The sequence below is a fragment of the Pan paniscus genome, chromosome 2 (assembly GCF_029289425.2).
Source record: "Pan paniscus chromosome 2, NHGRI_mPanPan1-v2.0_pri, whole genome shotgun sequence".
Classification (NCBI taxonomy): domain Eukaryota; kingdom Metazoa; phylum Chordata; class Mammalia; order Primates; family Hominidae; genus Pan; species Pan paniscus.
This window is the reverse complement of record NC_085926.1, coordinates 35,904,665-35,919,350: the sequence shown is the minus strand read 5'-3', so window position 1 is coordinate 35,919,350 and position 14,686 is coordinate 35,904,665. Positions and strand designations below refer to the sequence as shown.

At 35.3% G+C, this 14,686-nt stretch overlaps 1 long non-coding RNA gene across 3 annotated transcripts in view; it reads right to left on the bottom strand.

The window, feature by feature from the left end:
- Positions 1-14,686, bottom strand: part of LOC134729949 (uncharacterized) — a 224,230-nt gene that overhangs the window by 150,625 nt on the left and 58,919 nt on the right. Inside the window, exon 3 of one of the 3 annotated variants that reach the window (XR_010111524.1) lies at positions 10,121-10,282. The exons of 1 other annotated variant lie outside the window; for it this stretch is intronic. This is a non-coding gene — a long non-coding RNA (uncharacterized LOC134729949). Of the gene's footprint in view, positions 1-9,763; positions 10,283-14,686 lie in introns of those variants that run through there. One more of the 3 variants, XR_010111525.1, reaches the window with a different exon arrangement.

Here is a 14,686-nt window from a genome sequence, read left to right as displayed (position 1 = left end):
GACCAGTATGTTTATGTTATCAATAGCAGGATATATATTACCTTAATAAGTAAAAGGAGAAAAAATATATATAAATTCTTCTAATCAGTGTCAGAAAAAGTTATTTTATTTATTTATTTATTTTTTTTTTGAGAGGGAGTCTCACTCCGTCGCCCAGGCTGGAGTGCAGTGGCGCGATCTCGGCTCACTGCAAGCTCCACCTCCCGGGTTCACGCCATTCTCCTGCCTCAGCCTCCGGAGTAGCTGGGACTACAGGCGCCTGCCACCACGCCTGGCTAATTTATTTTATTTCTTTGTTTTTTTTTTTTTTTTTTTTTTTTTTTTTTTTTTTTTTTTTTTTGCTCCCCAAATGCTGGGGGAGACTGATTTTATTTCTTTTTTTTTCTTTTTTTTTATTATACTTTAAGTTTTAGGGTACATGTGCACATTGTGCAGGTTAGTTACATATGTATACATGTGCCATGTAGGGACATGGATGAAACTGGAAACCATCATTCTCAGTAAACTATCGCAAGAACAAAAAACCAAACACCGCATATTCTCACTCATAGGTGGGAATTGAACAATGAGATCACATGGACACAGGAAGGGGAATATCACATTCCTTGTATTTTTAGTAGAGACGGGGTTTCACCGTGTTAGCCAGGATGGTCTCTATCTCTTGACCTCGTGATCCCCCCGCCTCGGCCTCCCAAAGTGCTGGGATTACAGGCGTGAGCCACCGCGCCCGGCCAGAAAAAGTTATTTATATAATTTAACTTTTATTCTGATTTAAAAATAACCCTAATATTAAAGGAATTTTCATTAAAGGTCAGAACAGAAAAGAATGTACACTCTCTCAAGCATTATTTATATTGTTTTAGAAATTCCTGTCAATGCAATAAAATTTTTAAAAAGATATTTAGGTATTTGAAAGTTGCAGTGGAATTTGTTATAATTACCCACAGATCCTCCATGTGAAAAATCCAAGAGAACCAAGGTAACAATGATCAAAAATTTAAAGAACAATTCACTAAGTGGGATGAATAAAAGGGACTATTAAAAGAATTCTATATCTGCCTGTGCTCATTATCCAAATTTATATTGAGGTCATTTTATCATCAATTTTATAGCACTCTTTGAAGATTAATTTTAGTTTTATAGGTTTTTTAATGGTATTTTTTGCCATTCTTTAAGAATCTTGGTTTATATCCCTTTTTGTTTTGTGTTTGATTAGATTCTCCCATGCTAAAAGACCTCCTCAAGACCCTGGCTATTTTAAATGGACTTTGAAATAAATAATAACTATATGCCCAATAGCTATTGGGCAACTCCTCTTTCTGAACATATAATCGATACCATTAATAAGTTGTGGCATCTCTTCCCTAGTCCAGATGTTGTCTACAAATCTTTCTCAATAGAACTACTGCTGACTGATTAACACTGACTTATGAAATATAAATGAATATTTCTCCCCAGTCTAGGAACTTTGCAGCAGCCCACCCAGTACATTTCCACCTGGGGAAGGGCAATCTCCCAACATTCTCTACAAACACTAACTTGCTACAAACTCAACTTTGTTTATTCTTCTTAGAAAGGTCAAGGGCTCTAATATGCAACCTCTTAGAGGTAAGTCCTTTTGCACATGGGATTAGCAGAGGTTGTGACAAATTTATTCAAAGGGAATACCATACTTCACTTCTGAAGTATCTGTAACCTATAGCCTTAGAATGAAAAGCTTGACAGTTCTTTTATACCTAAACTGTCAAAGCAGTCACTGCACCAAATGTCTGTAGTTCACAAACAGTCATTTTTAGCTGGCAGCAGTGTTAAGAGCTCAACCGTTTGGGAAGGTCCAAAGTTGATTAAAGGCAATGTTTTTGATAGTTTAACCAGTTATTTTGTTCGATTAGAGACAATTTTTTTAAAAAATACCATTTGAAAAAAGGTATAGAATTTTATGCATACTATGCTGAAGTTGGTGTCATTATACAAGAAAGTAGTCTGATTATTATGACACTACATTCATGATTCAGAAAATAAAGAAAATAATTTATTCTATGTCTCAGAAAATACACATTAAACAACTGATGTTTTCAAAGAATTATATAAGGCACTGAAGAGTTAAAAATATATTAAAGATAAAATAGGCATAGATATGTCAACACACACTGTTAATTTTCTGGAAGAATAAATAAACATTCAAAATTGAAGCATAGGAATTACTGATTTAAATCCTATGGGATACTTTCATTTGCACAAGGAGATATGAACTCATGAGTGCTGAGTGATCTGACCCTGCCTTCCTTTCTACATTGATGCCTGTCTATTGGTTCACTCAAGGTATTTTGACCTCAGGGCTCCACTGCAAAACCCTACTGGATACCATTCCCATAGACAACCGCACAGTTTTATACCACGTCCTTGAATGATCTTGTTTTGGTTCTTGGAAAACACAGTCTTTCTACATTTCAAAATCGATGCATACGCTTTTCCTTATGCTTAGGACATTGTTCTTCCACACTCCCATTCTTTACTTGGCTAATTTCTGTTCATCCTGATGTCTTAGCTGACATTTGCCTTCTTTAGCAAAGCCACATCAGAACCAATCCCCTCACTCATTATGACCTTTCTTTATTGTCTCATCGTATTATGTGCTTGTCTTCATAGCACTAGTTAAAATGTTTACATATTTATTTTGAGTTTTCATAACTAAATTGTATGTTTTTTGAGAGCAAAGATCAAGTTTTTTTTTTTTTTTTATATACCAGGTGTTCAGCAAAGTCCTTGTCATTTGGTAGGCCTAAACTTAAATTGGAAAAGATTTCATGAATTTGGTGAGAACCGAGGTAGAAGCACAAGGAATATCTGGACCGTGAAATGTACTAAAATTGATAGAACAAGAACTCTGGAGCCTAATAGCTATAAATTTAAGTAAGTTTTAAGAATTAGACAAGTCATTTAAATGAGCCACAGTTGTTTCGTATGTGAAATAGAGGCTATCATATGTGATAAAGTCAATGTGATAACATTTGGAAACCTTATTCAATTCCTGGAACAAAGCAGGTAGTCAATACACGATATATGATAGCTATTATTATGTAGATATTATAGGGCTTTCTAGACCAACTAGACAGACTAAATCTAGGAATAAGGTGGCAAAGTGAAGGGCATGGAAGGGGAGCTGAGGATTTGGATTTGAATGGAACTGGAGTTGGCCAAAAGGAAGGAGAAAGAAGTATGCTTTGAAAAAACTGTATTCAGGCTACTGATTGAGAGAATGAAATGATCAGAGTAAGGTTTCAGGAGTGTTGATTTGGAAGCTCTGCTAGGAGTGAGCTTAAAGCAGGGAGAAACTGCTTTAAGTTGCTATGGCAGTAGTGGAGGAAAGACTCCTAGTGGCACGAATGTGTGGGAATTCAGAGAAGAGAGGGCATTTGGAAAGAGTTTGCTGGAATACAATTTACTGTGCAATTTTTAAAAAATTAAACAGACCTGAGAGCCTAAAGGCAAGCTGGGCCTATCCCCAGAGCTAAAATATACTGCAATGATTTGATAAACTTAATTAAAATACATTAAAAACTTAAGGGCAATTTTTTGATGACTCTATTTTGTGAAAGATATGCAAAAATGATGTGCATAGGCCAGGTGCGGTGGCTCACGCCTGTAATCCCAGTACTTTGGGAGGCCGAGGTGGGCGGATCACCTGAGGTCAGGAGTTCGAGACCAGCCTAGCCAACATGGTGAACCCCGTCTCTACTAAAAAATACAAAAATTAGCCAGGCATGATGGTGGGTGCCTGTAATCTCAGCTACTCAGGAGGCTGTGGTGGGAGAATCACTAGAACCCAGTCAGTGGAGGTTACAGTGAGCTGAGATGCACCATTGCACTCCAGCCTGAGTGACAAGAGCGAAACTCAAAAAAAAAAAAAAAGATGTACGATATGTGTATTAGACAACTAGTGGTGATATTCAGATATTTTCATATATTTTAGATAAATAGAACATTCTTCCTGACGAAAGCAGGAATTGGGGTAAGTAAAAAAGAATGTGAGATATCTATGTATGCATGTATCCACATAATGCTACCTATCTCCTTCATATAGATTTCTATTTAAATGTCCATATATCTGTAAATGTATTACTGTTTCTATATGTATTTTTATCTCTCTTTTCCTATATATTTTTACAATTGTTCTTAGAGTTTAATTATTACGGTTTATAGCACAAATTTGACAGTGCTTTTGGAAAATGCTTTTATATTTGTCTGCATATATTAGATTCTTAAAAATCTGATAATACATTCTCTAAGATGGGACCCATGGCTGAAATACCGTTAGATTTTAACCATAGCACCACACCTGGCACATATACTCAGTTAAATAAGTGAATACGTATCTGTTGAACAAATAAATCAAGTAGTAAATAAAATTTTGATCCTTTAATCCCAATTATAAGAAATTATTATAAATGAGTAATCTAAAATATAGGGAAGAAAACCTTAGAATTTTAAAACTTTATAAGACTTTAATACTAATTTATAAGAATTATAACTTGGTAAAAGCTTATAAACATTACCATAAATTAATGGTTAGGAAAATAACGGCATGTTCACTCAATTGAAAATAATGTAACATCTATAAATAATATCTATAAAGAGTGCATAATAACAAATGTTAAAATGTTAAGAAAAAAGGAATGTACAAAATTTTATATTTAGAATGAGTATAAGTGAAACAAACTAATAGAAAAGTAACTGGTGTTTTATTCTTGTGCATGGCTTAATAATATCCCATTGTGAGGCCGGGTGCAATGGCTCATGCCTGTAATCCCAGCACTTTGGGAGGCTGAGGAAGGCAGATCACTTGAGGTCAGGGGTTTGAGACCTGCCTGGCCACAACGGTGAAACCCTGTCTCTACTAAAAATACAAAAATTAGCTGGGCGTGGTGGTGGACGCCTGTAATCCCAGCTACTGGGGAGGCTGAGGCAGGAGAATCATATGAACCCAGGAGATAGAGGTTGCAGTGAGCCTAGATCATGCCATTGCACTCCAGCCTGGGTGACATAGTGAGACTCTGTCTCACAAAAAAAAAAAAGTCCCATTGTGTATATATAGTACTTTTTAAAATCCATTCATCCATTGATGGGTATTTAGATTGATTACATATTTTAACTATTGTGAATAGTGCAGCAGTAAACATAAGAGTGCAGGTGCCTTTTTGATATATTGATTTTCTTTTTTTTTTTGATATATACCCAGTAGTGAAATTGCTGGATCATATGGTAGTTCTTCTCTTAATTTTTTGAGGAACTTTCATTTGCAGCAACATAGATAGAACTGTTCATTATATTAAGTGAAATAGGCCAGGCACAGAAAGATAACTATTGCATGTTCTCACTCGCATGTGGGACCTAAAAAAAAAAAATTAACTCAAGGAGATAGTATAATGATGGTTATCAGAGTCTGTGAAGGGTAGTGGAGAGGGGTGAATAAAGAAGGGTTACATCGTGGGTACAAAAATACAGTTAGCTAGAAGGAATATGATCTAGTGTTTGTTAGCACAATTGAGTGACTGTAACTAACAATAATTTATTGTATATTTCAAAATAACTAGAGAAGTGGAATTGGAGTGTCCCTACCACAAAAAAATGATAAGTAAATGTTTGAGGTGATGAAAATCTCAATTACTTGATTTGATCATCACACATCGTATGCTTGTATCAAAATATCTCATGTACCCCATAAATATGTACAACTAATATGTATGCATAAAAATTAAAGATAAAAGTTTTTAAGGCCAGGCGCGGTGGCTCATGCCTGTAATCCCAGCACTTGGGAGGCTGAGGTGAGTAGACCCTTGGGCTCAGGAGTTCAAGACCAGCCCGGGCAACATGGCAAAACCCCATCTCTACCAAAAATACAAAAAATTAGCCAGGCATGGTGGCCTGTGCCTGTAATCCCAGCTCAGGAGGCTGAGGTGGGAGAATCACTTGAGCCCCGGAGGCGGAGATTGCACCACTGCACTCCAGCCTGGGTGACAGAGTGACACTGTGTCTCAAAAAAAAAAATTGAGTCAAAAAATATTAAATGGTGAAAGAAATATGGAAAGTGACCCATCTTATGTTAACAATGGTTTTCTTTAGAAGATAAGCCTAAGTACAATTAATTGTTATATTTTACACCTCTCAATTTTCCAAAACTTCAGTAGTAAGCATGAATTACTTTATTATAAAAAAGGACTTATTTAAAAATATAACATCATTACCAAAAACCAACAAATGCCTAAATATAAATCACCACCACGGAAGGGAGGGCTTGTTATTGGAGTACCTATCACAGTTCTAATTTCTGTGGGACATTCACATCAAAGTTTTGAGAGTGGTGTAGGGGAAGCCATCCTTGGTCATATAACATTGAAAAATACTGAGTTACATAAAGCTTAGGAACAATCTTTACTGCAGTACTTTTCAAAGCATTCAATGTACTCATGTGTATTTTGCAAACTTATTTGACTATGACCACTCTGGCACCTTTTCAAGTCTTTCTCACCCTAGTCAACCTTCTGGTATGTAATAATTATAATACAAACCAAAGTCACCCTTGGTTTGAGCCCTTACTACGTTTCATGTCAGATATAATGCTAAGGATTTTTATAGGCGTAGTCACATTTAATACCTGAAATCATTATATTAGGTATCACTATGACCCCCATCATACAGATGAGAAAACTGAGGTTATTGACTTTGCCCAGACCCACATAGCAAGTAACAAATGCAGACCTTGAATTCAGAACCTGTGATTTTGTACAGTACCAGATCTTGCTTCTGATGATATTATTCTATTCAAGATCCACTAATATCATTATCATTAAAAAATATTCTAGATGAAGATTCCAAAACTGCTTTTTTTTTTCCTGTTTCTGCAGACCTAGACTGCTGAAATCTACAAAAGAACAAAATTTGTGACTTTCATTAACATTAAAGCCAGGTTATAACTTTAATCTTCAAAACAAATGTTTAAGCTAAAAAGTATTTTTGACATTTTAATTTACTATCTGTGTTTGAGGCAGAAAATGATTTAAATACCTTTGGAGATAATGTGATTTGTGCTTTGGATAGGAAATGCAATATCAATCCTTTAAACATTTTCCTATAGCTCTTTTCTCGATGTTTGTTGCCATGATGAAATGAATAAATGAAAGTAAAATCTAAATATATGAATAATAGCTCTTATGCCATAGTAAAAGACACCTGGTCATATATGGGAGAAATGAAAGGTGGTTTTACCTTTCCAAAGCAGCTGAGAGAAACCTGCCAGCTCTGAATGGTTGTTATTTCTATGGCATCTCACTTTACAGGTGTGCATGTCCTTAATCTGTGACTTGTTGTAGTTTAGCATAGTAGCATGGCAAAATGAAAAAAAAAAAATCTCCCATTTAAAGGAAGGTTTATTTTAACTCTTTTAAACAGTTGTTTTGAACAGTTGCATGGCTACAAAGAGAAAGCCGCAGTTGGTGCCTTCAACCTCTTAGTGAAAGGAATTTATCTGAAACCAGAAGAAAGCAACGGTACAATGGAAACTACTCTATTGAAGACTGCAGTCCTCCCGCAATTCAGATGTGAGAAAACCTGACTTAAGTAGTTTTCTGCAAATATTCTCTTCACAAAATCCCAACTTGAGGTATGTAATCCAATTCCATTAGAATTTAAGGTTAACCATATTCTCAGAGGCAGTGAGGGGGAGAGGGAGAGTTTTGCACAGACTTGGAGCAGGTAGACCCAGGCCGCCCCTGTTCCATGGATTTGAACAGCTCTCAAAGCTTCTGTTTCTTCATCTGCATGGTGTAGGGTTTATGTAATCTAGGTCTAATATGATTGTATGTCTGAAGTGAGTGGCACAGTGTTTGTTCTACAGTAAATGATAGTGCTTCTGGTGCCTCACAAATGCCTCTAACTCTCCACGCTGTGGGGATGGGTTGTGAGGGCGACGTAGGGAATAGCTGACATCTGGGTTGTCAGTTCTTCCAGAGGAGAGCTCGGCATCCTATATAATCTGGATTACTCTCAAGGCACAGCAGGACTTAATCATGGGATGGAGGCGCCCTTATTAGGGTTATAAATAATGGGAAAAAAAGGAAAAAGGAAGGGACACAATGTGGTAAGGGGATCACAAACAGATGAGATAATAGGAGACAGGGAAGGAGATGGGGTGAGAAAGAAGGAAGGAATATGGTGAACCAGCCAGGACAAGCCAAGGAAACAGGCATTACCAGAAGTGGGATTGTAACTTTCTGTGACACACACAGCAGAATGCCCACCAGAGGTTTCCTGTCCTCTGTCAGACTTCAGTAGCCGGTGTTCTTTTCATCTCACCTTTGGTAATGAATGGACATTGGTTATTATTAATGGACACTATCAATTAGTGGACATTATTAGTAAAAGTTCAGGGAAGTTTTTTTTTCCCCTTCCTGCCAGGTCGCCAATAAATATATTGGTTTCATAAGGGAGAGTATGATAGGTTCAGAAATTCAAGAGGCAGAATTCATTCACAAAGTATTTTCAACATAATTTATTTCTCTACACGAGATAACATGAAATAAAAATCAGATATTCTCCTGCAAGTTTTTGAGCCCTTTCCTGGTGAGGTCATAATCTTTAAAGTTTTTCAAAAGTGAGAGCAAAAAACCCTTGAAACCCCATACCCCCATAGGAAGAATAGACCCCAAACGAAAGGGTCCATCCACAGGAACATGAGCTTCATGCTGGGTCTCCTTCTCAAGTCAGTGAATCTCCCTTTTTTTGAACATAAAAATGATTGACAGGAATGGCATTCAAAAAAAATCATTTTCTCCCTTATTTGGATCACTGAAAGTGGATTTTATTCCTTTTATTCTGCATCAGAAATATTACACGGTACTAAACACAAAGTCTGTCAAATTTTTTGAACAATTGAAAAATATATTCTCTTTCCTTTCTAAAAACTCATAATGTATCTTCCAGGCATGGAACCAACTGGGCCCTATATCATGCTCTTCTATTAACAGTTTAAAATATTTATGTTCGTAGATAAAAGAAGCAGTATCAACACAAGGAACAAATTATTAATAGGTGGTGTACACATCTTTAAAATTTCATTTAAGCTCAGAATGTAAATAACAAACGGTTATTAATAATATAAATATCAGACTCTGAGGCAAGCAGTCTGGATTCATGTGAGTTGCCATATATGTGCTATGTGACCTTAGGCAAGTCATTTAACCTCCTTGTGCCTCATCTTTTCAGGGTTATATGGAATATATATGTGAGTTTTAAAAGATTAAAAAACTATGTAAAATGTTTGACTATTAATAGCTTGGCTATTTCTTAAAATAAATAAATGTGGATATCAAATTTCTCTATTTATTGAAGACATTTTAAGCAGTGATATGAGCTTTATTTTAAAATTTTAGTATTTATAATACTACAAATTACATCTTTTATAACAATTTAAGTTTTGTATTAAAAGTTTTGTAGGTCAACTTGAAATATCCAAAGTTTTTCAAAGTTATTTTTTAAGGGGTAAAAAAGTATGAAACTTGAAGATCATGGATGCAAATTTCCCACTTCCTAACTGAATTGGAAACTGAAAATTAGTTTTGTTGTATAGCCACCATTGTGATGACATAAAATATATAAAATTACTACATTGTCTTTATTAATAATATAAATAATTTTTAGCATTTATAAATGGCAGTTTTCTATTGAGTTCTGACACAAATTGATATGAAATCACAAATAAACTAGTGTCTATACTTGGTCACAGTACCTCAAACGTCGAAGGCAACATCAGAAATGTAAAGACTCAAAAACACTATCTCAACAAAGCTTGATAAAAAATTTATATATTCAACAGATTTCAAGCAATCACTTTAGCTTCACATCTGACTGAAAACAGCAGAGCAATCAAGTTATCCAGCATTTTCAAGCTCCACATGAATGATTTGGCACCATTCTTCTGTCAGCTTCATTCTCAAACATGTATTAATGACAGCCTAAAAAGTGATGATTCATGGATAACAGAATAATTGTCTTTTCACTAGGTTAAAAAAAAAAAAACAATGCTCAAACAACAAGCTTTTTTTAGGGGATATTGATGACTCACTGTTTGACATCACTTTCATCCAGAAAGAGATTTCTGTTTCTCCATATCTGAAAGGTGGATATGTTCCAAGCAGGAAAAATGACAAACACGGGGTCACACAGAGGTCAAACCGCAACACTTCCCCAGATCTGCCTCAAGCGTAAGAAGTGCGGGTTGACTGCACTGTTAAAGAGGAAGGAGGAAAGGATACTTTCAACTATTAACAGTGACTACATTGGGAAAATAAAAATCTTAAACAGGTTCACTAAGAAAACTTTCTCATTTTTCTCCACATGCTTCTGAATCTTTTAAAGTAAGTTATTCATATATTGTGTGAATCAAACAACATGGAAAAAAAAAAAAACCTTAACTCAAAATGAGGTGTGTGTGTCCAAGGGGGGTTTGTCCAAAGTCCCTTTATGGTGATTTCATGTCTTCTTTGAATCAATGACATTATTACTTAAATTGTAAGTTTTATGGTTTATAAAGTTTTTCACTCATCTCTTCTTATCTGTACAACACTCTTATAAGCAGGTGATAATATCTCTATTTTACATATGGGAAAACAAAAGATCAGAAAAGCCGACTGATTTTCCCAAGTATATCTAGTTAGTTAAGGTTAAAACCTAGACTATCATTAACACATTAGGAGTGTTCTCTTTAACAGAAGAGAGTACCCACCTTTAAAATGGAAAATCAGAGCTATTACCCAAGGTTTTTTCATTTTAAAGGTGGGTTTCTTCCCAAGGTTTTAAAATTTATTTTTCAATCCCTCATACTCCAGTTTAATATGTGAGTGTCAGGCATCAAGGTAAGGGTATGAGAGGCAAGTGAGGTCTCATCTGTGCTCAAATTTTAAGAACTAGAGCAATAACAGAACCACTTTGGTATTTGTTCAATCTTTCAGAAGTTACTTGGAAATTTGCTGTGAAATAAGTAAAATAAAACAAGCAAAATCTTTAGGAAATTAGTTTGTCTGGTGTCATCTTTAAATAATAACAGTATTCAGAAATAGTAAGGATTTTGTTTTATGGCTCATGGCGTTCAACTTTCCTGCTATTTTTAGTGATTTCACTATCTGAAAGATTCAATGCATTATTCATTGCTATGAGGAAATGACCATATCTCCTGGTTGGTATTTTAAAACAATGACAGATTCTAGAACATTTGCTGTAACTAAGAGTGTTGGCTATGCATGGGGCAGGGGCTAGGGGGGCAGCAATGCCACCAATTCCAGCCCTCTCTAAATAACTAGGAAGCAAGCATGTCATTTTGTTACAAGGGAGTTTCTAATCCACAATACAAATGGCACTGAAGAAACTAGTAGGGGCCTATTATTTTAGAGGTGGGGTGATAACAATCATCGTTTCAGTTCTCGTGCTCCCTTCTGTAGCATTCTCCTCATTCTTGAATCTAGTTTAAGTCACCTGATGCTGCAATTTCTAAACTTGAAAAATAGGCATACCTGTCAGAGAATGCTGTTATGGGAAAGAGATCAGGATTGGAAGATGGTTCTGAAAATTACATGGCACCCATCTTGCTAATTACTCTCCAGCAAGCACCTGTAATTATGATATGAAAAGAAACTTGACGGTCTAGTGATCTTGTTCATGTTCCTTGTCAAGGCAACCTTCTGCACTCTAACAAGCACGTTTATGAGACAAAAAGTCAGAGTTATGAAGGTAGAGTTAGAAGGGGTTCTGGGCAAGGGCATAGGTCATGACTTACTAGGGTGAAAAATAAACAGGTAGTGATTGAAACTGTATGCTGCTCTCCCGATCAAAATTATTAGAGCTCTTTAAAAAGTATTTTGAAAACATGGTGATCATAAATTACAGAAAAGAAGAAAGAAAACAATGAGAATGAGGAAGAAGCAATAAACAGGGGGGTCATTGTAAAGTTAATCTTCAAAGGTTGTAAAGATCATCAAGACATACATAACAACATTCAGTTTTACTTCACCTTAAGAAAGTGACTGTACCACTTAGCACTTCAGTTTTCTTCACTTCTATAATGAAGACACCTCAAAAAGTTGGGACATTGATTAAAGATATCGGCACAGTGCCTGGCACACAAGAAGACATGACTAAATGTTTATCTTTCTTTACTCTATTCTCACTAAACCCAGCTTTCATGGCCTGAAATCCCATATAATCAGAATTTATCAATTTTCTTTTCAAAGTAATCCCTGGAGGACATAAGGCTCTTTAGGAAGCTCCTGTTTCCATTTCCTTCTCATTTTGATTGTGCTGTATTCCTGTAGCTTCCAAAGTATAAATAACTATGATTCTCTTTTCTTTATTCAGAAGCCCTCCCTAGGAGATTCAGAAGGGAAGACCAGAAGTCTTAGGGCCAAAACAAACCAAACAAAATAACAAACAAAAAGCCCACCTTAGCAAGTCCCAGGGACATCAGATTTATTATTCCGGTTACTAAGACTTTCTACCACCACTCAAAAGAATTACCAACCTTTACCAACATACAGCTCTTTAATATTTTCTCTATATTAAATCCTCTAGTGGTAAATTGTATCAACCAATTTCAAAGCAGTATTCAATTTTCTCTTTTATTTACCAAATACTATATAATTACATGTGATTCTGTAGATCAAGAACTAGGAAGCATTGGGTCATAGGGTTCGTACAGTGCCACTTTGGAAAAGAAAGCTGTGATAACCTATTTTTTCTAACACAAAATCACGATTATTGTTTTGTTACAGATAGACAGAAAGAGCTTGGTCTCTGGATCCAGATACAATTAATTTCTAATTCTAAGTCTGCTGCTTAGTAGTTATAGAAGGAATAGCTAAGTCTTTAACCTTTGGAATCCCAACAATTTCATTCCTATATTACAGATACTTAATAGTCTCCTCAACAGGTAGTACTGTGAGTTTTAAATCAAACAATTGTGCAAGATGGACAATATAGAGCCAGGAATGTGACAATTTTTCAATGAATGCTAACTCACAAAATTTTACTATCTCCCAATTTTAAATCCTCCTCTGCCTGAAAAATTAAAGAAAGAAAAAGATATGAATTACTGGGCTCAGAAGGATTTACTTGGTAGCCTGCAAGATTTTGAATATAAAGATGGAAATTAAATAGACTTTCAAACACTTCCTTTTCTCTCTCTATGCCTTAAGTCATCTCATATATCATTTTTACCATCCTATGTAGACTTTCCCACTATCACAGTATTTATCTTCCTTTCTTGGTATGTGAGTTTTGATTGGGTCAATAAAACACAGGTTGCATTTCTTTCACATATTCATTTGCAGTGTGTTTGCACTGGTATTTATTCCTGGGTACATATCACATTAAATGTTATTTATTACATAATTACTAATTATATTACATAATTAATGATACATATTAATAATATATGTTTATTAAATATATTCACAAACATGTATATACACATGTGTGTATATACACATAAGTGTCTATATACTAATATTTATTAGTTATCATATATGGACTTGTTGAAGGTTTTAGAGTGTCTTAATTGTGAAGAAAAGGTTTCAAAATGAGGCCAAGAGAACAGATAAAAATGACTTTTATTTTGCATTGTAGAATAAAAATCTGTTTAGAACCGAAATGTATCTGGGTGATTATATTGTTTAATGTCATTTTAAGCCAAGGAAACCAAGGTCCTAACAGGTCAAATGGCTTGCTCTGGATATATAAGGTATAAATACAGCTAGATGTAGGAGTATGGTATTTAGAATCCTTCCAATAATAGGAAGGAGAAGGTGAAGGACAAAACTAAGGGGTTATCATAATAGTCATCTTCAGAGCTCTTAAAGGTTGTTAAAAGGGAGGCTAATGACTACCTGCTTTCTATCTTAAGGCTGTATCACAATATTCCAAGCTAAAGGAGGAAGTGAGGCATTGTTTTTCATCCTAAGATACCCATTTGTGGTTCTTAGGTCAGTGCCAAGGGCTTCAGAATAAGCCCCTAAAAACAACAGCATACAGTATGATGAAGTGATTTCATGCATTGGAATTCAAAAATCCAGCGCCCAAATGTACTGCTTATCTTTCATATGATTTTTAAAAATAGTCATAAGATGTCTCAGTTTTGTTATGTATAATACGAAGGATAATACTAGCACCAATTTCATAGAGCAAGTTTGTGAAATCAGTAATAAAATGCATGGAAAATGCTTTTTATAATGCCTATGACTAGCATGTTTTCAATTATTGGTTCTTCGCTCCCACCATCAAATGCACAATATAGAGAAAGCGAGCCCATATGTAGGAGCTTGAGGTTAGGTGATGGGCTGAACAATGGAAAATTCAGGTAGTTTCTGTGTGAGCATGGAATGAAGACAACTCAATGAATGAATGATCTTCTCAGTATTTGTTCCAGCATCAACATCCATCCAATTTGGAGGTTACCAGCTGTATTCCATCCTTGTGAAACTTGAACCTAAAAACATGATCTGAGTTTTTGTCTTCATGGAAAGTAACTAATGAGCAATGGTATTCATATTTTGGGGGTATTTAAACCTCAATTAGGCCAGAGATGACACCAGTCTCCCTCTATTCATTGAAGTATTTATGGACTTATACAGACCTATTCTTC